This window comes from Tursiops truncatus, chromosome 3 (genome assembly GCF_011762595.2).
Source record: "Tursiops truncatus isolate mTurTru1 chromosome 3, mTurTru1.mat.Y, whole genome shotgun sequence".
Taxonomy (NCBI): Eukaryota; Metazoa; Chordata; class Mammalia; order Artiodactyla; family Delphinidae; genus Tursiops; species Tursiops truncatus.
In genome coordinates, this window is record NC_047036.1 from 26,774,852 (window position 1) to 26,799,836 (window position 24,985).

Below are 24,985 nucleotides of genomic sequence, written 5' to 3' on the forward strand. Positions count from 1 at the left end.
GTGGAAATTTTACACCAAATACCTATCTAGGAATTTATAGCAGCAAATCATTGCCAAACCCTTCAAAGGGTTTATCTTAGGAGGGTACACATTTATACTAAGAGGGATGCCATTGCTCTAAACCACTTTTTCTCAAACTGAGGGTCATGATTCCTGGGGTTCCAAGGACATAGTCTCAGATCCTCCAATAGATAGTTTAAAAGTCGCATTTATATTTCTAAGGTATCTCAAAAATTTCATATCAGCACTCAGTTATGATCATCTGAGTGACCAGCTCATAACTGAGAAGTGCCAAGAATTGTTACACCTCTATTTGCATTTGGGTTTTCAATTCATTAACAGCAAGTAGCAGTACTCTAATTATCATGGGCTGATAGGGAGAGATATTTTCACACCAAACGAAGAAAAAGCAATGAACTGGCCCAGCTGTCGCAAGGTTTTCCAGTGGATTGAAGGGAAAAATGTTGGGGGAATTGAGTCATCATAAGACACGCAGTGGCATAGCAATGCTGAGCTCCAGGATGCCCGCAGTATAGCCATCAGTACTATGTTCACGTCGGGAGTCGCAGCTCAGTTTCAGAAAAATATCACCTGTCAAGTTAAACTTAGGTAAGTAATTTGAATTATATTGGTTTTGTCATTTTGTTTGAATTGAGTGGCTGTTGTGTTAAACCTTGCTGTGGCTTTATAATTTTATAAGTGCTATAAATCCAAAGATTTTTACCCCTAGTTTTATATTGGTACACATCTAAGTAACATTGCAGTAAAAAGGTAATTGAAGACAACACTAGATGATCCACGAGGGTGTTTGTTTTATAATCTTTTATGTATTTTTTAAAAAGTGGTCCTTTTGAGAAACAGTGCTCTAAATGTTTTGGACTCTTTATCAATTGCCTCTATGTGCATTTCTTTTTATATTTTCAAGAGTATAAATCTTTCTCTCTGATCATGGATGTGTTAAAGTCATTGCAGCAGACCTTTTGCACTTGCTTGCCTAGCGCCCGCGAAGCCTTCTTTTGGTTACTTCCCCTCTGTTTTCCTTTCTGGAATGCAGTCTTGGTGGAGCTGCCAATCACAGTGCCCCATCCTTCCTCCACCCCCATCCCCTGGCGTAGGGCTGGACAGAGGATCCAGATGATGTCAGTCATACTCTCCCTGGAATTTGAGGCTTGAAGCAGAGTGACACAAGGACTGAAAATAGTTGAAGCTGATTCATCCCAATGGTGGAGTCTGTCTACTACTTCCTGTTACCTTATTCCCTGCCTTCGCCTGGATTCTGTCCTTTCCAAGATTTGCTGGTCAGCTGCTGCTTAAATTCTGTGGACTAACCTGACCTTTCAACAAATCCCTTTATTTTTGGTAAATTTAGCCAGAGTTGGTTTCTGTTTAACAAGCCACCATTGATGGGGATGTAAGAGTGAAGTCTGATATAAAGGGTTAGTGATAATTCCAGGAAATTTTGTTCGGGGTCAGTAAAATAATGTGGAAATGCTACGGATAACATTTACTGGGGCTCCTCATTTGGCTCTTCATTCTATAAACACTACTGAAAGAAGCCATGGAGGCTTGTGGCTTTAGCGTCAAAGAGCTGGTCCTTTCACTTACCAGCTGTGTGACCTTGAGGATGTTACTTATGTTAAACTCTCTAAGCCTCAGTTTTCTTCATGGATAAATGGGGGGATTAAAATGGTGTATACCACATGGAATTGATGTGAAGATTAAATGAGACAAGGTATATAAACCATATAGTAAACATTCAAAACATAAAGATTATTGTTACGATAATTTTGATATCACAAGAGGTCGTTTTATGAGGCCACAATTGAGCTACATGCTGGGGCTGCAAAAATAATAAAAGAAATTAAATCCACTCATATTCTTCTTGGAAAAAGCATTGACTTTGTTTGAAGCAGCACACTGATATTCTATTTCAGGTAGAAAGCAAGGAATTAAGTACCCCCAAGGAAATGCTTAATTAATAGTCGAGTGAGCATGGAGAGAGAAGAGACATTAGCCAGGGAATGACAGATTAGAGATTTTAGACTGAAAAATGATGTAATATGATCCAGCCCGTGTAAAATGAGGGGACAATTGCCATCTGTGTTTAATTCTGGCGTTCTATGTGGGACTATTGAACTAAGGGACAAACCCAGTTATAATTTATATTCGTTCTCTTTATACATAGAAAACAGATCCTTGAAACAGATTTTGGGATTGGATTGTGTGTATGTTCAAGGAGCACAGAGATTACTTCCTTGACAGGGGTCAGGGGAGTATGGGCCGTGGGTAGTTCGTGGCCTGGAGTGGCATCATGACTATTCCAGTCATCACTGCGTGGTATCCAGGAGTGAAGTGCAGGTGGCAGGAAAGGCGGGGGGAGATCAAGTGGCCGTGGGACTTAGTTGCTATAGTGACAGTAGTGTTTGTAAAGACTGTGGAGTCACTTGGCTTCTGAGAACCCTAGACAGTACGAGAGAAATGAAAAGCTATGATCATAGACTTAAGAATACTCATAGGGAACCAGAAGCCCTCCACACAGCTTTGAAGGAATTCTCCATCCCTTCTAACTTCAGGGTTGATACAGCTGAGGGGTAAAGGATGAAGAATTGTAAGTCAATTAAATGCTTAAATGCTAGGCTTCTTAGCCTAGGGTAAGGGCACTCGTGGGGCTCCAGTGGGACAGGAGCCATGGCTTGAAGACATTAGGACAAGGCTGAGAACTTGGAACCTGTAAATTCCCTTCCACTCCCTTGCCAGCAGAGAAAACCTCACCCGCCTCCGAGGGAATAAGCCTTCCTCTGCTAAAAGCCTTTAAAATGGAAACATCTGGTGATTGCCTCCTAAACTAATGTTACCACTTATTGCCTTGAGGCCTGTAACAAGAGTTAAAATCCAACAGAGCCCTGACTGAGAGGCACAAAGGCCAGGCTTGGAAGAGAGAGTTTATACAGAGTTACAAGATGTCACTGATCAGGCTTGGCGAGAGTCTGAGGAACATACATGAGAGTGGATTCTAAAGCTGTTAGACCAAATAAGACACCATTGAAGGCGCTTTTGGCCTGAATTGATTAACACTGGAGCATTCTTACAGGATTCCAGATTTCACGTGCTGGGTAGGCTCAGCCATGGCTCGGCAGCATGGTGTATTGTCCAAGGTGTTTGGAATATATATCCCATCCCGTATATGTCAGTTCTCTTGCTATCACAGTATAGTTTGGAGAAATAGTGCCATTTTGATATTCCCATAGTAGTTGGAATTATGCTAATGGGACTTGGTGATCAAGAAGTAGAAAATTCTTTTGATGCCTTTGCATGCCCCGGTATGAAAAACAAATACTGAGAAAGATTAGGGCTTTGCCATCTTGGTGAATTTCTAGAGTCCAGTGATCTGGGTATTTGGGGATATTCTTTCTACAGTGAGAGACGTGTTGTTGCACCACGCCTTGCTCACCAATAAGAACTGGTGAGCTTCTGTGGATTTTGGAAGCCTATCCCATAGGGCAACAGTTTTGAATGGGACCTGGAATAAGAAATGGCTCTGCAGAAGGTCTAGGCTCTGACCCCAGCTGACCCTGGCTGCCCTGCCACTGGAGCCTTGTGACCCAGCAGAACCAGCAGTAGGAGAAAATTTCTTTGGGAAAAGAAACTCCAGTATAATAAAATAAAAATAAATATTTTTATTGTCTCATCTTTTCCCATTATTTTCTCATTTTTATAAAATAATACATACTTACAGAAATTTTAAGAATATAAATATGGAGAAAGAAGAAAATAAATCAACTATAATCTCACAGCCCATATCTACGGTGGATCCCATCTTGGTGCACATTCTCTGTATCCTCCCAGCCTCTTTTTTTTTTAATGCATGTAAATACTTTTTTTTACAGAAAAGCAGATCACCTAGAACACAGAATTTTGTAACTTACATTTTTCATTAAGTGTATTGAAAATATTCATTGTTCTTCAGCAACATTATTTGAAATACCTGTTTCATGTTTCATTGTATGGATATCTCATCATTTACTTAATCTCTTAGCTTTGGGTATTTAGATTGTTTTCAATTTCTAGCTACTCTGATAGGTTTTGCTGATAAACACATGTTAATTTTTATTCTATTCAACTAAACCACAGCCTAGAAAAGAAGGAAAACTGCTATTGGAAAACTAATATACCTTTAAATAAAAAATGTTAATGCAGAAAGAAATATGTACATATGTACAGTTTTTTTTGTTTTTGTTTTTGTTTTGGCTTAAGACAACAGAAATTTATCCTCTCACAGTTCAGGAGGCTAGAAGTCCAAAATCAAGGTGTCAACAGGGCCATGCTCCCTCTGAAGGCTGTAGGGAGAGGATCCTTCCTTGCCTTTTATAGCCCTGGTGGTTCCAGGCATTCCTTGGCTGGTGGCAGCCTCATTCCAATGTCTGCCTTTATCCATATATACATTCTAAATTGGAGAGGAGGAGGGCAAAGCATCCATCTATCCTTACAATAATGTAAAACTTCCTGAACTTAATTATACTTCTGTGATTTAGGTTATTAGTTCAGTAATATATTCTACCAGCATTGATCAATGTTTGGGACAGAACCACATATAAAATCCAGAGATTGTATAGATTTCCTCTTTTTTTTTCCGTAAGACTTAATGAATATTAAAGAGCAGTTCTACCATGATATTTTGTTTTTGGTTAACTCCACCAAAGAACAACTTGCCTAATAGTTGCCTTTTGTATTAATCATGATCTTTATCTGCTTTGACATCTCTGGCCGCCCTTGCTGGCTTGGGAGAGACGGCCCCTCCAGGATGAGCTGCTTCCTAGAGAGAGCAAACAACTTTTCCATGAGCTTAACTTTCGTATGCACACTAACCCATCCGAAGACCCTGTCCCTGGCCACCTCCTTTGTTTAACTCACACACCAAACCAATTTCCTTGCCCTCAAAATCAGATACTGGACAACTGGAGACCACTCCAACAGCCCATAGCCCTACAAATTATTCAAATGATTCAATTCTACACTTGTTCAAACTTGCCAACCCTGCCTTGCCCATTCCTTCCCTCAGAAACCACAAAAAAGTCTCTGGCCATACTTCTTCCTTCTCCCCTTCTGCCTCCTGACCCACCCACTTCGGTGCTTCCCCACGTGGTCCTGCGTGGTGTGTCAAGCCCCCTTCTCTTGGGAAATGTAAGCAATAAACTCTTCTTTCAAAGGCAGTGTCACTTCACCATACCTGATTAAAACAAATCCCGGGTACATTTTAGAACACCTTCTTTCTCTTCTTAACCATAAACATTCCAAAGCTGCCTGGGGTCCCAATTCTATGCCTATCCTCAGTGCACTTTTCCAGTTTATAGCAACATCCAGGCAGGGTCAGTGTGCATCTGAGGTTTTAGGATTGCCCAAGCCCTGAGGCTCTGCACACTGTGTGGGCAGAGTTTTTTCCATAATACAGAATGCCTTTTGGATATTGCAATTTGTTTTTTATTTTTCTTGTTTTTTAACTGTGTCTTCATGGTTCTTCCTTGTTCAAAGGAAGAAGAAAACAATCTATTACTTTGCTTCATCATCTTTGAATAGCTGAATGAAACAAGAGGCCCCCTGGATTTTCTATGACGAAAATATGTCTACGGCTATGCAAATTTTACAGAGTGTGAATCTTTCCCCAAAGTCCAGTAACTAGTCATGTAAAAGATGTGTCAGCCAAAGCTTCCGTTTGATCTTTGTGGCTCTGGCAGCTTAAAAATAACTCCCGTTGAGAAATAGAAGAGTGTCTACTCATGATGACACTAGGAAACACAGGAACTTTTAAGAATGAGTGATTCATTAGGAGGATAAACCAAATAGAAATATAACCCAATTAAAACCATTATTCCTGAAAAATAAGATGTGTAGATTTTAAAAAAGGACTTACTTGATAAAAGGCTGAATATAGAAAATTTAGAAAATTAGGTCAAATACTAAACAATCACCGAGTAACACCTCCACACACTTCAGGCTCAGAACAAAAATCTCCAAAGTTCTTAATAATAATGTATGATAACACAGTAAGACATATCCTACTGAGGGATGCTAGAGTCGTGATGCCTTGCTTCTTGGCTTGGCTTTATTTGGTGGCACTGGCCATTCACGGAAATTTCTAGGCTCTCCTTCGTCTGTGAAATGAAAGATGGGACTGGCTGAATTCTTCTAAAAATTTGACATGTGAATAATTTACTTGGGATTCATTCTATGACTGTTCAAAGCCCATCTTTAGGTCTTAAAATAGAAGCCCCCAGTAGTAGAGACCTTTCCTCTTAATTTATTAGCAGTACCTAACACTTTTGATATATGCTGAAAAATAGATGCATGGACTTACATTTTGTAATAAATGAAAAATGACCTGATTTCCACAGCAGGAGGCAGAGCACCGAACCCCACCCATATCACCCTAAAATCGGAAGGGGTGAAGGTTGGGGAGGCTAAGGGAAGAAAAGCCTGACAAATATTCATTGCAGCCATCACTTTGGCCTCTCGATTTTCACCCTCAAGAGTATCCCCATACCTCACAGCCAAACAAGAAAATCACCTCACATGATAAGTTATTCCTCATGTGCCTAAAAAGGCACTCACTCTTTCTCCTGAGGAAGAGCAACTCAGATCACATTGGTGATAGTAACCAGACTCTGGATCAGGAGTTTTCGATAGGGTCCATTATTTCTCTAATTCTGTGATGATCCCATCTCAATATTCCACAGCTGATGGACCACATTGTAAAGTTATCAATGTGACAGTGGAGCAAACAGAGAGAAAAAGAGAAAGTAGGTAAAATATACAAACATACGCGGGATAGAATGAGGATGGAAACAAGAGTAGAGATCAGAACCCTCAAATCTGTACCAAATCAGGAGGCTATCATTGGGTTTAGGGACTCTGCCATGCCGTGGATCCTTTGACTTCAGCCGGTATCTCAGCTTGTTACTGCTCTTCACCTGATGAATTGACCCCCAAACCTTTAATCCACTGGAGTCTGATTCCTTGGCTCAGATATGCTGCCTGTGTTCTGAGGGTTCTGGTAGTCAGCCCTGTCTGCTTATCACTGGTGTTTTCATGCGAGGAGGACCTCATGGGGGCCCTTTAATTCCATTCATGTTTCTGTGTTTCGGCACACCTAGTTCCCCTTAATAGTTAGGATTAACCCTTCTAGACAATGTAAAACCAACTTAGGACTCATCCTATATTTTGCTTATTTACTCATTGGTACACAGATTCCAAGTAGCCATTGTCAATTGTGAAATCATTCCTTCCTGGGTTCAAAACCAGCAGAACCCAGAGTCACAGAGATGGCAGCATAAAATTTGAAAGTGGGTCATTAGGAGTAATAATGACATGTGACAATCCCATTTCTGTCCCTTCATTCCTAGAGCCATGTATTCTGGCTGTGGAAGCAACAGCAACGTATTTTGATTGAACCTTAAATAGGTTTTTCCTATGTTCTTTAAAACTAGCTGCTTCTGACAGATAGTGAGTATGTGATAAAACCTGCAGATCTCATGGGAATGAGATTATTACCTACCTTTTTTCATTGTAAAGTTAATTCCTTGGTCATAAGTAATGGTGTGTGGGATACCATGACAGTAACTCCACAGATGATGGAGCTGGCAGAAGCATTGTGATAAGGAAATGAATCCAAATACAGAATAAGTATACATTTCAGTGAAAATATTACATTGCTACCCAGAGGAAGGGATTCAGTGTAGTTAGCTTCCCTTCAGAGAGGTGGATGTTTCACCCAGAGAATGGTTATCGCAGGGTTGTTCCCTGCTGTTGTCAAACTGGGTACTCATAGTAGCAGTAGCTAAGCCAGTTTTGCTAAGGCAAAGTCTATTTTGTGGAGGTGATGTATAACGTCTGCTCCTGACAGCATGGATAGTTTGTTTATGAGTCCTTTGAACAGCAATGGAGTGGCTGGGGAAGGAAGTTGCTAGACAAGGTCATCTTTCCCACCTGAATAACTAAGACCCTCCTCCAGGGTAGGAAATTTCTGCTGAGCATTGACATGGAACACAAATATTCTCACACTCTAGGCCCATTCAAAATGTCTATCAACATACCTTATCCCTACATCTCTTTGTCAGCAATCTTCAAATCTTCTTCCGACCAGAGCTCTGACCATGGAGTCATTCCATTAATCTTTTTCCATCACGTGAATTTGGATTAAGTTCATCTGCATATCACAGAAAAACTCAATGTAGTGGCTTAAGCAAGAAAGAAGATTATAACCTAGAGAAATCTTCAGCTGTACCATTCAGGGCTATCACTACCTCTTCTTCTTTAGGTGTGATCCTCATCCCTTGATCCAAGATAGCTTCTTGAGCTCTAGACATCATGTTTCCTTCTAACTGGAGAAAGGAGGAAGGGGGCAGATAGCAAACTCTGATTTCTTTCATAAGCCTCTCTGGAAATGACACATGACATTACTGCTTACATCTCATCATTAATCACATGTCTACATCAAGCAATGTGCCTAGCTAAAATCACCAAGACTGAAGGGGACAGTGGATCTTGAAAGGCAATTAACAGTCTCTCCCATATACATAAATCAAATATTCTTACTCAGGCCATATCTCCTTCAAGGTAAAGTAGACAGGTAAAACCTTTTCCACTGTCTCTTCGAGGCCACTTGCAAGTGGGTGAGATGGGGGGCTGTAACTTCAGAGTCTGCTTCTAGCTGATGCTAATATACTTTGCAGCATTATCCTTAAACCAGGCTTGTTTTTCTCCCCTTCACCAGTGAGTTGGCTGGAATATATTTCCTATGACCAAAGGTGTAAATTAAGGAAGGAGTATCAGTATGGAATGAGTAGTATTTATTCAGAGAGAGTAAAAATCTTCCCCATGACCCTCCAGTATCTGGTGGGCTTGAACTTATACATACTTCTTCCATTTGATGTGGGGAACTGCTGGGCATGTTTGGCTTTATGTGAAGGGATTAGATAAAACTCAGTTCAGGATGGACAGCTCAGGACACATAGTCACTTGGTGGTCCATGGTCAGACATTCTGTCTTCATCAGGGTCCAACAGCAAGCCGAGGAATGCTCCTCACAAGGAGACTATTTACTTGCTCCAACTCCAAGGCCAGCTATTGTGATGCTTCTAATGAAGCTTGTATCTAGACAGTATCTCCATCTTCCACAGACACTTCAAGGATCTCCTACATCATAATGACAAGTAGCAGACTTCTTATACTTCAGCCTAGACTTGTTGGAGAGCTTGCTTTTACTTTGGTCCCCACTTAAAGCTAACAGTCTTTCAGTTTAGCTGGGTCGCTGTAGCAAACCCAAACACAGTATACAGTGCCTCCAAAATTCAAAGAGGCCCAGCAAGTGAAATGTATCTTTCTTTTTTAAGGGTATGGAGTATAAGATGCGTAAATTTGTCCTTTATTTTACAGTGCAAATACATGTATTTTCATGGGTTCTATCTTCTGTCTTCACCTAAGCATATATTTTAAATGGTCTGAATAGTATTTGTCATTTTATGTTTCCAGATACACTTAATATGTTACAAAAGTACTTGATCAGTGTGATGACCTATGAGATATTAAGACAGTCAAGGTGCCTGCAAAATTATGTTTCAAGCTAGTGAGTTGAAATACACCTGAGGTGCTGTCATAAAAGTATATTGCTTTCCCTGCCAGGTCAAAGAAACTTGATCTGGGGTTTTTAATTTATTAGGCTAGAGCTGGTGTCAGAAAATTACAGCTTTCTGTTCTTGTAAATCAAGTTTTATTGGAACACAGTGATATGCATTCATTTATGGATTCTCTATGGCTGCTTTCATGCTACAAGGACAGAGTGGAGTAGTTGAGACATACTATATGGCCAGCAAAGTCTGAAATATTTACCATCTTTATTGGCAAATTTTCTAAATCCTGGGTTGGAGAAATAACTTGTTAAGTCAGTAGTTGCATAACAGTTTCGAGGGGGCTGTTTGGTTTGCCCACATCTGTTTAGATGACTACAAATACTGTCTCTATAAGATTGAACATCAAATAGTTCACTGTCATTTCCCCAAGATTATACTCTTTTCATTCCAGCCAAATTGGACATATAAATGGACATGTGATAGGAATCATCCTCTTCCCTCACATATAAGAAATATTTCATGATGCCCCCAATCTTGGTAATTTCTCAGAAATGCAGAATTGCTTTTGGTTTTCAATTTTGGAAAGGAGGGGAAATCCTTGAGTTTCCACTTGGTCTTGTCTACTAAAATAGTCTTTACTCTATGGGTTAGAAGGCAATGAAAGTATTCTTGAGTTGCTGAGGATATCTATATTTTTGGTAATCATGGATAGTATGACTGTCCCATTGGATCTCTGGTGAGGTGGATAAAGTTAAAGAAAAAGTCAGCATATCGTGTGTCCTTTATTATCTCTCCTGTGATTGGTAGACTGTAGTGATATCTGGGAGCTCTGGGAGTTAGAATTACCCTTGATTCAGTGTAACAATAGTTTTCCAAAATTTGGGGTATTTCCCTTTTTTCCTAGTGCATGGTTATACTGATGAATAGCTAAAGGTCCCTTTGGAGAAGAGTCGGAAGAAGAGCCACAGTACTCACTTGTGGTGTTACTTCAGGTTCCTTCTTTCCTCAATGGAACCCAGACTTTTCTTCACCAACTGTGTGAATGGATTCAGGACTGAAAATTGGGCAAAGTGTTGTTACTCTTAGGACTTTGTGTTTTTTATTCAAGTCAAGTAGGACCTTAGCAGTTTAACTTTATATTTTTCTTCTAGGGACCAAATAATAAATTAAAAGTCACCAAAGTTTCACATGGATCAGAACATTTTAATTGCAATGATGACATTGCTGTTTATAAGAGCAGGAAGGGGAGGAAGGTAAGGCAAGCAAGGTGCCTAGGATACAAAATTTAAGGAGGCACTCACTCTCGGGGGTAACATGAGTGCTAAGCCCTTCACTGCCACAACCTTGAGAGTGATTAAATTTTGTGTCCGGTGTGTCTTGATTGCCTCGCGCTAGTCCCAGTCCTGTGGAATAGTAATCATGTGTTTCTACTTTACCTTGGATTGCTAAGTACTGCTTCTGGGTCTCCAGCATCTCTAACACATTGGATTCATTCATTCCTGTTGATATTTAAGAGACCATTTCACTTGCGGTGTCTCCTCGGCTATGGTGAATGTGTTCTGTGCTTTCCAGATCCCCGTTTTAGGGCAGAGACACACTCATTCCATCAGCTGCTGGGAATGTTGGTAGCTGAGGACTGTCAGCTGAGTTGCTCTCCAGGAATTGCCTTTATAAGCTGAAGAAAGCCACTTCATCCAAGGTCATTCATCTCTTAGGGGTCACACTTCAAGGTGAAGCTGGATACCTTGCTTCAAACTTGGGCATCCTAGCTCCAGAACTCTTGGTGGGATTGTATTGCAACTCAACCCCTCTCTCTGCCTAATTCTCCTGCTTCACTCTCCCACAGATGTTCTCATCATGAAAACATTTACCAGTAAATTTCCTGCATACAAATCTTCTCTTAGAGTGTGTTTCCCAGAGAACCACATCTATGAGAGTTGGTGTCAGGTGTGGTATGAGGAAGCCAACCCTACAATGAGATTTTGGAGCCGGATCATCTTCCAGCTGACTGGCATTGAGGACAGCATCAATGGTGGCAAGTGGAACACAGATCACCCCAGGCTTGTAGCAATGCATTCATTAAAACTGTCACGGTTGGTGTACTGGGATGGGATACCAACGGAAAGGAATTTATGGGTGGATTGTGGAAAGGAGTGCAGAGGTAGGGGCAATACCACAGGTGTCTGAGAATTTTGGTGGAAGTAGTTATTATAAGAACTGTGGAATTGGATGGCTATTCCTGAGGAAAATTAATCAAATAGAGTAAGACAATGAAAACTGAGGGATATTAGCTATTAATTAAAGGTTAAGTATGAAAGTCAGAAGGCCTTTTGGGCAGCATATAAGCAGACGCTTAAAAATCAAAGGGATCAGGCATAGTGCATATAAGAATACTAGTGCTCCAGAGGTGGTTGAATTTTTAACATTAGAAAGTCTGTGACACCAAGGCCATGGCCCTGACTGGGAAAAAGTAGTAGCCTATGACATGAAATGGGGAAATCGGAACTTCCTAGGGCTGCAGAAAGGGCCCACTACTCCTTGTTAAAGGACCTTCCCTCCCACCCTCTTGCTTGAAAACAACTTGGAAGCCTCTGCCACGCAAGACAATAAGAAGTGCCCTTGGGATCCACACCCATCTCACATCCTGGCTACCAGGTCAATAATTAGGGTCAAATCACAATAAAACTCATCTGTGGAAGTGCTGGCCTGCTAAGGAAGGATAGCGACTCTACCTGGAAGGAAGTGCAAGAACTTACCAACATGGTAGCTGCTGCTGGGAGGATGGGTATGGAACTGGGTCCTGAGGGTGCTGCACGAAGGGAAGTTAGAACATAATAAAGGAGTTTATCACGTGAGCACGCTTCCATGATACATGATTTAACGATATTGGCAATGACCCTGAAAAGAAAGGGAAGGCTCACACCAAGCGAAATAGAAATTCCAGAGCTGCTGTGGTAGGCAGTGAAAAACAGATCAGAAGTTTCAGAGAAGAGGGCATGCTAGAATAGACATACAATCTAAGGTCAGTCAGCCCATTAGCTGATTATGTTCTGGGAAAGGGCCCAGAGAATAGTCTATTTATCAATGTATTAAACAAATGCTCTGGTGAGAGGGCACCAGATTCAGTGAAATGCTCACTGGTATTTGTCCTTGATGATAGGAGACGCTGATATAGAACTGAGCTTCCTGGTAACAAGGGGATAATAGGATTCTAAAATAATAAAGACCTGTTGGTCTTTAATCATCAGAAGAAACGAGGCTATAAAATCAGAGGGGCATGGAGTGAGTGGGTTTGACCTCTAAGAAGGCTCAGGGTTGGTTAACAGAAGATGTCTTCCCTAGGAGCAAGACAGAAGGCAGGCAATAAGGGTATTGCTTAATTTATGCAACAAGAGAAATCAAGGATGGATGATAAAAGGACTGAATGCAGCCAGACCCAAAAGTCATGATCCTTTGCTCAGTTTCCAGACCCTGAGCTGTTTTAAGACCTAGAACCCCTGAATTAAGGGAGAGGCCATATCTCCAGGAGGAAGGACCCTGCAATACCATGGCAAGTGTATATGGTGACAATCCCCCTAGTCCTTTCCCAAGGACACCTATGGCATTTACGCAGATAACCAATCACTGGGGAAAAGGCAATACCCAAACATTACAAGGACTGTTGGACCTGGGGTACAATTTAACATTGCTATCCAGGGAACCAAAACATTTTTGTGGACCACTTTTATAGTGGGGGCAAATGGGAGACCAGGTAATAAATGGAGTCCTGACTCAGGTCCATCTCACAGTGGATCTGAGGGTTCTATAGACCCACCAGTGAGAAAAGTCTTCAAAGGACTTTTCTGTATAACAGGAAAGAATAAAAGGAAAGTAAATACCAAGTTTCAAGAAACCACAACAGCCTAATTTACATAATACAAGTTATTCAACCTACCTTGATGGACTAGGTTAGGACTAGGTTCATGTATATTGACCAAAAACTCAAACAAAGAGTGGCATAAAAATATGAATTCATTCACTCTTGTAAAAGAAGCCTGCAGGTCTATCATAGGGGACTCAGACACTGATTTTTCTATTCCACCATCCTTAACATGAGGGCTCTATTTTCAAGGTCATTTTATAGTCTGATATGATTGCTGGAGCTCCAGCCATCATGTACATATACCAGGAAGGAAGAATAGAAAGGAACAAGCGCCTTAGTGTATGCCCTCCCTTTAAAAAGAGCCTTCCTGAAATTTTTACCCAACTTCTAATGTAACTTGTAGTTACATTTGATTAGCTAAACTTCGTTTCACATGGCCATGATAAGTGTCAAGGGAGGATGATCAATAATAGTTTATCAGCAGAGAAGATTGTTTCCTTGAATAAAGTGGGGTTCTAAGAACAAAGGGGAGAATGGACATTGGATGGACAATAGCCCTGTCTGCCATTGTCATAGACGGCATCCATGGCTCAGAAGCTATATTCAGTAGATGTCCTTCAGCTTTAAAGAACTGGGAAAAATCCAAAGCCACATTGCCTGTATTTTGTCTGTACCTTGAGCTCCTCTCCAGAATCCATGGGGAGTTTTCATCTTAGAACCCATCACCTTAGTGCTCCCTCAGTCTCCTAGGCTGGCTCAAGCCAGAAGAGACAAATTTTTCTCTGGGCTTCTCCTACTTGGTTTCAGTTTTTGGCCAGGGAGTCATACCTCTTCCCTAGGTGACTCTCAGTAAAACTCACCATTTTAGGGTAGTATGTTGTGGAATTTTCTGTCCTCTAGCATGGTAGATTCTTATTTTAATGGCTGCCAATGAATCATGCATCTGGTACTCACTCCCTTATGTATTGTATCGCCTTCCCACACTGACGCTGGCCTTGGCCATGTGACATGCTCTGGCCAATGAGACATCAGCAAATGTCAAGCCAGAGACTTGATATGTGCTTTTGTACTGGGACTTGTATTCTTGGATCACCTGTAAGAAAGTGTAAGAAAGCTAGGTCATCTTGTTGGAGAGGTTGCATGGATGAGAACTGAGACTTAACAGCCAGCAGCCCCAGCTAATCTCCAGGCATGTGAGTGAGGCCCTCTTGGATCTTCCAGCCCTAAATAAACTACCAGATGATTGTAGCCACGTGAAAAATCATAAATGAGAAAAATCCCAGAACCACCCGGCTGAGCTCATTTGCAGAATCATGAGTAAATAAATGGTTGCTGTTTTAAACCATTATATTTTGAGGTGATCCTTTATGTAGAAACAGAAAACTGAGACATATTGGAAATTGCTCAGAGAAGTTATGGCTAGGGTTAGGGTTATGGGTTGGTCATATCCCCTAACCACAAGGCTATGGTTTTAAGAATGTGCTCTTCAGTAAGCATGTGTTGTTTTTGGCCACCCAGCATCCGTTCCTCCCTCATTTGGTAAGAACACTAGGATTTTACTCAGGGCAATCAATTATTCAATTCTCACATGTGATTCCTTTGGCCACAGTGTTTAGACAGGAAGAAGTAGGTGACTTAATTCAGACAATTAAATGTCTGGTCCAGGACTTTTGTTCAAACTCTCTTTTCATCTAGAAAGCAGACTCTGAAGTTATGAAAGACCTGAGGAAACTGGTTTGGCCCTCCTCTTTGGTAGTGGAGACATACCAAATAGCCACTGGAAACATACTGAATTTTTACTGTAAAGAAGTTCCTAAAGGAAACCCTCATGTAGAGCTGGAGGGAGTATAAATTGATGCTGCCATTCTGTTGTAATCTGACCATAATAAGTAAAGTAAAAACACATATACATGTTGATGCAGCAAAATATACCCCAGGGAAACTCTAATATAAGTCCAAAAGGGGACACAGATGAAAATCATCATCAGAGCAGTTTCTGGTAGCAGAGAATGGACACAGGTATCAAAAACTAGGAGAATGGGAGTTCCCTGGTGGCCTAGTGACTAGGATTTGGCACTGTCACTGCAGTGGCCAGGGTTCGATCCCCGGTCGGGTAACTGAGATCCTGCTAGCTGCACAGGGAGGCCAAAAAAAAAAAAAAAAAAAGAAACTGGAGGAGTGAACAAGTAAAATATGGTAGAATACTATGCGGCATTCAAAAGTAATGATGTAGGCCAGCAACATGGCAGGCTAGGAGGTCTCAACGCTTGCCTGCTCAACAAAAACAACAAAACAATAAATGAGCAACTACAAACTGATAAAAATAGCTCTGAGAAAGCTCTGGACTGTAGTGAAGAAGTAGTAGAAACTCTGCAGGGCTCAAAAATGGAGGATGGCCACATGGAAAAGAGTAGGAAGCATTTTACCTGTGTCACCCATCCCCCAGTCCAAAGCAGCTTGGCACTGAGCGGGATCCCCTTGGAGGGATTTTACCCCAAGAGGCAAGGGACAGCAGTAGAAACCCAGCAAGCCTCATTGCTGTGGACGTTTGCAGGCTTTGCTACTGAGGACCCCCGCAGTCCTCACCAGCACCAAACTCAGCTAATGGAGCTGCCCACTGCTGTGTCCCCACTGCTGTGTCTTCCCCAGGGTTGAAACTGTCACTGTGGTGACATAATAAAGGCTATATATGACAAGTCCACAGCTAGCATCATACTCAACATTGTGAAGTTAAAAAGACTTCTCCCCTAAGATCAGGAACAGCAGTTGGCCACTCTCACAAGGAAAAGGCAAGGAAAAGGAATAAAAGGCATCCAAATAGGAAAGGAAGAAGTAAAATTATCTCTGTTTGCAGATGACATGATCTTATATATAGTAAACCCTAATGGCTCTCTGAAAAATTGTTAGAACTGTACATGAATTCGATAAAGTTGCAGGATATAAAATCAACAAACAAAAATCAGTTATGTTTCTTTACACTAACAAGGAACTATCTGAAGAGAAATTAAGAAAGCAATCCCATTTACAATGGCATCAAAAACAATAAAATACTTAGGAATAAATATAGCCAAGGAGGTGAAAGACCAGTACACTAAAAACTATGACATTGATGAAAGAAGTGGAAGAAGACACAAATAAATGGAAAAGATATCCCATATTCTTGGATTAGAAGAATTAATGTTCTTAAGATGTCCATACTACCCAAAGCAATCTATAGATATAATGCACTGCCTATCAAAATTCCAATGGCATTTTTCACAGAAATAGAAAAAACTGTCCTAAAATTGTATGAAACCACAAAAGACCCCTAATAGCCAAAACAATCCTGAGAATGAAGAACAAAGCTAGAGGCATTATACTTCCTGATTTCAAACTATATTAAAAAGCTATAGTAATTAAAATAGTATGGTTCTGGCATAAAAGCAAGCATATAGATCAGTGGATCAGATTTAAGAACCTAGAAATAGACCCATGCATATGTGGTCAACTAATCTTTTTTTTTTTTTTAATTGCGGTGCGCAGGCCTCTCACTGTCGCGGCCTCTCCCATTGCGGAGCACAGGCTCCAGACGTGCAGGCTCAGTAGTTGTGGCTCACGGGCCTAGCCGCTCCGCGGCATGTGGGATCCTCCTGGACAGGGGCACGAACCCGTGTCCCCTGCATTGGCAGGAAGATTCTTAACCACTGTGTCACCAGGGAAGCCCAGTCATCTAATCTTTGACAAGGGCACCAAGAACGGAGAGTCTCTTCAATACATGGTATTGGGAAAACTGGATATCCACATGCAAAAGAATGAAATTGGACCTCTATCTTACACCACTCACAAATAGTGACTTGAAATGGATTAAAGACTTAAATGTAAGACCTGAAACCATAAAACTCCTAGAAGAAAACAGGGAAAAAGCTCCTTGACATTGGTCTTGGCAATGATTCTTGGATAAGACACCAAAGCACAAGCAACAAAAGCTAAAATAAACAAGTGGAACCACATCAAACTAAAGAGCTTCTACACAGCAAAGGAAACAGTCAATAAATTGAAAAGGCAACCTATGGAATGGGAGAAGATACCTGTAAACAATATATCTGATAAGGGGTTAATATTTAAGATATATAAGAACTCATACAACTTAACAGGAAAAAGCAAATAATCCAATTAAAAAATGGACAAAGGACCTGAATAGACTTTTTTTTTTCCAAAGAAGACATACAACTGGCCAATACATATATGAAAAGATGCTCAACATCACTAATCATCAGGAAATGCAAATCAAAACCACAATGAGATTATCACCTCTTACCTATTAGGATGACTCTTACCAAAAAGGTAAGAGATAACAAATGGTGAGGATGTGGAGAAAAGGGAACACATACACTTTTTGGTGGGAATGTAAATGGGTACAGTCATTATGGAAAACAGTGTGGTGATTCCTTAAAAAATTAAAAATAGAGCTTCCATATGATCCAGGAATGCCACTTCCGGGTATATATCCAAAGGAAATAAAATCAGTATCTCAAAAGAGATATCTGCATTACCGTGTTCATCACAGCATTACTCACAATAGCAAAGATATGGAAGCAACCTAAATATCCTTCGATGGATGAATGAATAAGAAAAATGTGATGTATATGTATATGTATGTATGTATTACAATGAATATACAATGGAATATCATTCAGCCATAAAAAAAGGAAATCCTGCTATTTGCAGGACAACATGGATGAAAATTCAGGACCTTATGTTAAGTGAAATAAGGCCAGAGAAAGAAAATTACTATACACTGTATGGTATCAGTGGAATAAAGAAAAAGTTGATTCCATAGAGAAACAGTGAATAGAATAGTGATTGCCAGGAGCTAGGAGGAGGGGCATTGAGGAGATGCCAGTCAAAGTGTGTCAACTTTCAGTTAGAAGAAGAATAAGTTCTGAGGATCAAATGTACAGTCTGGTATTGTACACTTGGAAGTTGCTGAGAGTAGATTTTAAGCATTCTCACCACACACACACACACACACACACACACACACACACACACACAAATGAGTTACCTCTATGAGGTGATATATGTGCTAATCATCTTGATCTTGGTAACTACTCCACAATGTATATCACACCATCACGTTGTACATTAAATACGTATAATTATATTTGACAATTATTCGTCAATGAAGAGATGACTAGTTCTAAAAACTAAACAAAATGAAACTAATGATGTAGATTTTCTCCCTAATAGTTTTGTTAAGATCAATCCATGACACTGTCTGTGAAAATAAGAAGTAGCATAATACAGTTTCTGTATTAGAATAACACATGTATGCACAAGACACACTCTTTTTTAAGAACATAGACTTATCTACAGTATGTATTAAACACATAAAGAGGATCTTATAGAGTGAAGGGAATATGAAGGGAGCAATGAAGGGGAGAACTTAAAATAAGACAAGAACCGTACAGATTGATCATGAATGTGCCAAGAATTGAGGCTATAGTTAATTAAAACAGTTGTACCTGAGGTTAAACAAAAACCCCCAAATGATTCACTAGAACATGAATGACTTGCAATTTGAGACAATTTGTACACTTATATACACTTGAATATGACAATTTGCCCAAGTGGAAAGTCATTTCCATATCTCACCTCCAGACTTCCAAAAGTCTGCAAAGCAACAGGGTTTATGTTAAAATAATTCTTACTGTTTTCCCCAGGCAGTTAGTAAAGGGAAAAAGCACATAAAGGCTGAAAAGGGAATATTTTTGTGGGAAGGATGAAGAGAAAAGAAGAGCATTTAATGTAGAGGAATTACCAACAACTGAAAAGTAACAATGTTAACTTGATGAAACAGTTTTCTCCACTAGTGTCAGGGCGAAATTTGATGTCACAACATGATCACCAAAAATATGAGAGGGCAAATGTCAAGCATTTTCCTGATGTTTTCCTCATGGCATTCTATTCTATTTTAGTCTCATGCATCAGCTTTCCAAGATATAATACCTCTTGGAATGTACTTGCTGGAAAGAAATAAAAAACTGTATCTCACAACATTGTACACGGTGGTAACACAAATTTTCCTCATAATCTTTAATTCCTGTTCACAGCGTTACAAAAGATAATGTACTGAGTTTTTCTTTTTTCTTTTTTTAGAATACTGCATTTTTCTCTTAGCGAGGAAATAATCAAGAATTAGGTATGAGTGATGAGGTGCTGGTATGTCAATGTGTTAAGATCTCTTGAAGTTAGTATTTAGGATCTTTGGCTTATGATATTATTTGCATAATCGTAACTCCAATGTGATGATATCTGAATATTTAAAAAGTTATTTTAGAAGTTATGTATATGAATATATATGAGCTAATTTCTCTTTGAATTATCTTTTTCCTTTCACTGCTTTATTATTTCTCTTCTAAATTCTGTTTTATAGGAAACTTGCATTTTTTGGATTTATCATTGGTGAAATGAAATTTCAAGTGCCTACTACATCATTCTTGAAGGAGAGAATGCAGGATTAAAGAAAAAAAATATCCCAGTCCTCATGGAGTTTACATTCTAGTGGATTAATGCTGATTAATTTGGAGTATAAACTGCTCAATATTGTGATGTAATAACATCAGGAAAATGATTTTTATAAGATTTTTAAAAAATGTTATGTTTATAAGATGAAATTTGATATATTTTTGTCCTGATAATGTTTCTCTTAAACTTTGCACACGCGACTATCACATAGATTCAAATATAACTTGGGTCAAATCATATCCCCAAATAAAACAAGTGAATGTCTGATGCAATAGGTTTAAGCTAGAGAACACCATTGTCCTTGACACACTGTAGATGTTTAAAAAGGTTTTTTGAATTGGACAAGAGCATTCAGCCCTGGGTCTGACAATTTTACAGCCTGGGTTTTAATACATTAGGACATTCTACTCTTTTCTCATTACTTATGGTAATATCCATGATCTATAAATTAAATACATTCCTTCCAGTACAATCCTCTTCGTGCTTCCATACAGCATTTGCTCCCCTTTATCTTGAAGGTCCGGTCCCTTGCAGGCACCAGCCACTTCTATTTCTTCCATTTTTAAAACTGCTCTCTGATTTGCCCCATTTCCCCTTGCTCCCTTTAGCCTGAGTTTCTGGAGGAGCCTTAAAGCTGTGAAGGGTAGCTATGCGAATGAGCTCTTGTTCTCTTTGCCCCACTATGCAGAGGAAAGAACACTGAACAAGCTCCTGTCTCAAGCTTATCAGGAAATATCTGAGTCTGGGAATCCAGGGCCAATATCAGAGTGATTGCCAAAAAGTTTCCTCCAAAAAAGCCACTGTTAAAGTTAAAAAAGAAGGCTTATTAAATAAAGTCTGTTGTGATCAGGCAATAGATAATTCCAAACAAGGTACGCATAAACCATCGTGGTTTTGGGTTTTAAATTCATTCATTCACTCATTTCATAATGAATTTATGGAACATTGATTGAACACTTACTTGGTATAGTACTCTTCACCAGGCATTGAAGGGAATGTAATAGCAAGAGCTGCCATTTATTAATTTCCTACTGTATACGAAGCACTGTGAGTCTCTCAATATTTTTTTTTCTGACTCTTACTTCTACAGCACCAGGGCAAGACCGTTATCTCCATGTTAGAAGGAGAAAACTGAGGGAAACGAGGAAACTGAAGGACAAATAAGTGAGGAGATAATCTCGGGACATGTTGTGAGGCTTCCAGCTGCATGCTGTTCCCGCAGGACACTGCTCTGAGGACTTGATCCCTATCCAGACTGCTTCCTTGTAAATGGAAATAAAATTGAGTGTGATCACGACCCTGAGGGATGCTGTGGGAACTCAGACGGGAGAGGGGACCATTGCCGAGGCTTGCAACTGTTAGTAAAACCTTAAGAAAAAAAGTAGGAGAGTAGGATGCAATGGCTGTGCATTTTGCCCTGAGAAAAATTCTCTAAAATTCCATTTTATATTTTTACATACCTTCTTAAGTCCTTTTTGGAGTAATGCCATGTACAACTAAATAAACCAATTAAATGGAGTCAGAAGTGTTATGGATAAAGTTGAGGCACATACACTTGTTTTTGTGAATCTAATGATTTATATTAAATGACTTGTCTATAAACGGTGAGAATTCTTGATGTAGCTTGCAAATCCTAGAAAACCTCATGCCAGCAACTCAGGTTAAATCACAGATGAGTTCTACATTTTTCGGAAGTGTTTCTAATGTCATTTTATCTCAGGACATCTCCAAAGACATGAAGAGAGATTGCGGTTGATGGAAACCTAGGAGGACAGTAATACAGAAACAGATCTGATCATAAGGAGATAAATCTGGTAGAGCGGCATCTTCAAAAGAATCCCTCGAGGCCACATTTAACTGCATTTTCTGATGAAAGTAAATCATAAGTTTAAATAGAAAAAATATGTAATTGCTTTTACTTACAGTGCTGGCAAAAAATTGTAGATTTGTATAAAAGAAGAAAAGAGATCAATTAACAGAGTCCCTGCTAAGGAAAGCTAAAACCTAGAGGCAAGGTTTCAATTTAATTTTTTGCCCTTTATTGATTTTCCTCCCATGTCTTGAATGGATGGTTCCCTCTAAAAGATCAACTATATGTTAAAAACAAAATCTCAACACTTATGGAATTACAGAAATGTTCTTGAATTATGTGTAATATTCTTTCATCTTTTCTGCCTCTAGGGGGAAGTGTGTTTTCAACAATTCTGTCCCCAGAGGACACTTTCTTTGTGGGCTACAGGCTTCATAGGGTTATTCTTCAATATGACTTCAGGGCTGGCTTAACAAGGGAGAGGAGATACTCTTTGAAAGGCACTTTAGAGATTGCTGTGCGAATTCTGAGGGAGATCACACAGACTGTGACAGTTGGTAGAGAAAACTTCCTTCTGATACAGCATTTCTAACACATTTCAAAGAATCACTGGTTGAGGTTCCCTATAGAATGTTGTCTTCCCTGGTGGAAAAGGAATGCCATAGAGACATGATTTCATTTCACAGATGGAAAGCAAACAGCTGAATACTTTATAGAAAACTTGCCACTTGATTTTAGTAACAAAGTTAAAAAATATGATTTGTGGATATCGATGAGAGTTCTAAATCCTATAAAAAGTCTATTATTGATGTTTTCTGTAATATCACATTTAGGGCTAACATTGCTTTTTATTTGGCTAATTTTATTTTATTTTGCAGCATTTCCCTGTAACTTCCTTTTGTTTTCATTCAGTAATTGTAGTCAGAAAGAATGCACTCGGTGAAAAGGTTAGCAATCTTTTGAATGTTAAAAAAAGTGCTTCTTTTTCCCCCCATTTCAAGTTTTACAGAATTGAAGGGAACAATATTGAAAAATTGAGTCCAAGGGATGAGTTATTTCTATTTTTTCTTTTTTCCTACCTTCTTGATTTGATTCATCTTTGTGATTATGACGCTGCAAAAGTTATATTATAATCTATTAGTAATTGTGTTACTATGCTGCATATTTTCAAAACAGCTTCGTATAAAATCAAAGTTTGATATAAAGCATGTTACTCCTTAATGAAATTTAACTTTGTTCCCAACACTCTTTTACATGGTATAATAAGTATTTATTTCTAATCCAATCCCATGTAAAAATATTCTCTGGGGATGAAGAGGTATTTATATTCTTTGGCCTAGATTCTCCACATAGAGAGTGAAGGGTCTCAGGCTAGGTGACTTCTAAAATTTTTCCAGCCCCAAGATTGGAGAACTTCATGATATGCACACTTTCAGTTGCCTGGGAAAATCTAATTTGATGGAAAGTGAATAAAACTGGTAATGTTAAATCCATATACATATATTACTTGGCAGGTCTTCCTATAATCTTGTGCCTATTTTCATTTGAAAAACTTTCTTCAAAAATCCTAAATTCTATAAAATGACGTCATGGGGATGTAATGTACAGCATGGTGACTATAGCTAATAATGCAGTATTGCATATCTGAAAGTGGCTAAGAGCAGATCTGTAAGTTCTCATCCCAAGAAAAAAAGTTTTTGTAATTCTATGGTGACAAATGTCAACTAGATTTGCGGTGGTGATCATTTCACAATATATACAAATATCATATCATTGTGTTATATCCGAGACTAACATAATGTCGTATGTCAACTATACCTCAATAAAAAAATCCTGCTCAATGGAAAAATTTCTGTTCAATGGAAAAATGTAAGGGGTGCTTTGAGCATTAGCAAGAGAGGTAACATTGGCTTTTCTGGTACTGCTGCCTAGTTTGGGGGCTCTCCCTTACACGGCTTGTCAGTGCTCTTGAATGACAAACTGGAAGTTGAGAGCTCTGATCCAAAGGCCACTGAGAGGCTGCGATACTCGCTCGAACATAAATGCACTGACTACCCTGCCCGTGACCCTTGGCGCGAACGGGCAGCGCCTGTTAGGGGAGAGGCGTTCACACCCGGTGCCACTGAAACCCCAGCCTTTCCGACTAAGCCCACGTTACACAGTGTGCGGAATCATATCGCCGTTGGCCAGTGTTCCCCAGACACGGGGCATAGCGAGCAGTAATAGTAAACCTTGGTTCCTTCACGTCTCCTGGCAACCAGTTTCGAAATCCATTAAGACCCTTGGAATTCGGGATTTAGCTTGTTTCTCTCTCTCCCTCTTCCCTCCCTCCCTCCCTCTTTCCCTTCTTCCCTCCCTCTTTCCCTTCCTCCCTCCCTCTTTCCCTCCCTCCCTCCCCCCTTCCTAGGAGTTCAGGGGGGATTTTATCGCTGTGAAGCTCTACATCTCAATTTCCAGTATGTGAGGACTACCCTTTGTGTGGAATTAAATTGTACACAGATGCCTCGTTTGCTACTGGTTAGCAGCTGTAATAAAATAAATGAAAGTTTTCGCAGGAGTAATAAGGTCCTACTTGAAGATTCAGGGATCACAGTGCATAATCTGAACTCTAAATGCCCCGGAGGATGAGACGTTACTCATAATTACATTTACGGTGCCAGAAAGAGCGATAAGGTGACGAGCCCTGATGTTAAAGGTGACGAGCCCTGATGCCTGAAATTGCCACATCTCCGGAAACCCCAATTTGTCTTTTTATCGTCACAAATGAGAGCGACTGCTCTTTGAGGCCTCGGCGTTAAACAAAGAAAAATAAAACAAAGACCAAAAAGCAAACTCAGCGCCTGGGGTGGTGGCATCGGGGTTACAAGTCGGCTACAAGTTTCTGCCGAAAGAGGGCGTTGGTCTAATAGACTAATAGAAATTTGTGGACACGGACGCCCAAATGAAAGACCATTTTCAATTTATTTTAATTTGTGGGACTTCAGTGTCAGAATTCACCCGTCCAATGTAGTACGTTCCCACTGCAAATGACCTCGGTGTGTTACCACGTTCAGAGGGTCAAGCTCCCATTCGGACCTGCCCTGCAGCGCAGCGGACTCCAGCGAGGCTCCTCTGGCCACGGACTTCTCCACGGCCGTTTCCACCCTCGTCTCCACCGCTGCTGTGCCTGTGACAAGTGTAAAGG

At 40.0% G+C, this 24,985-nt stretch overlaps 1 long non-coding RNA gene across 2 annotated transcripts; it reads left to right on the top strand.

The window, feature by feature from the left end:
- The first annotated feature begins 413 nt into the window (after window positions 1-413).
- On the top strand, window positions 414-23,644 carry LOC117311568 (uncharacterized). 2 transcript variants are annotated; one of them, XR_012330643.1, is made up of 4 exons: window positions 414-609; window positions 11,469-11,715; window positions 19,900-20,863; window positions 21,082-23,644. It is a non-coding gene; the product is annotated as an uncharacterized lncRNA (long non-coding RNA). The 2 variants fall into 2 exon arrangements; XR_012330642.1 differs by lacking the exon at window positions 21,082-23,644 and having other exon boundaries at window positions 428-609; window positions 11,469-11,682; window positions 19,900-20,145.
- The last annotated feature ends 1,341 nt before the right edge of the window (window positions 23,645-24,985 follow it).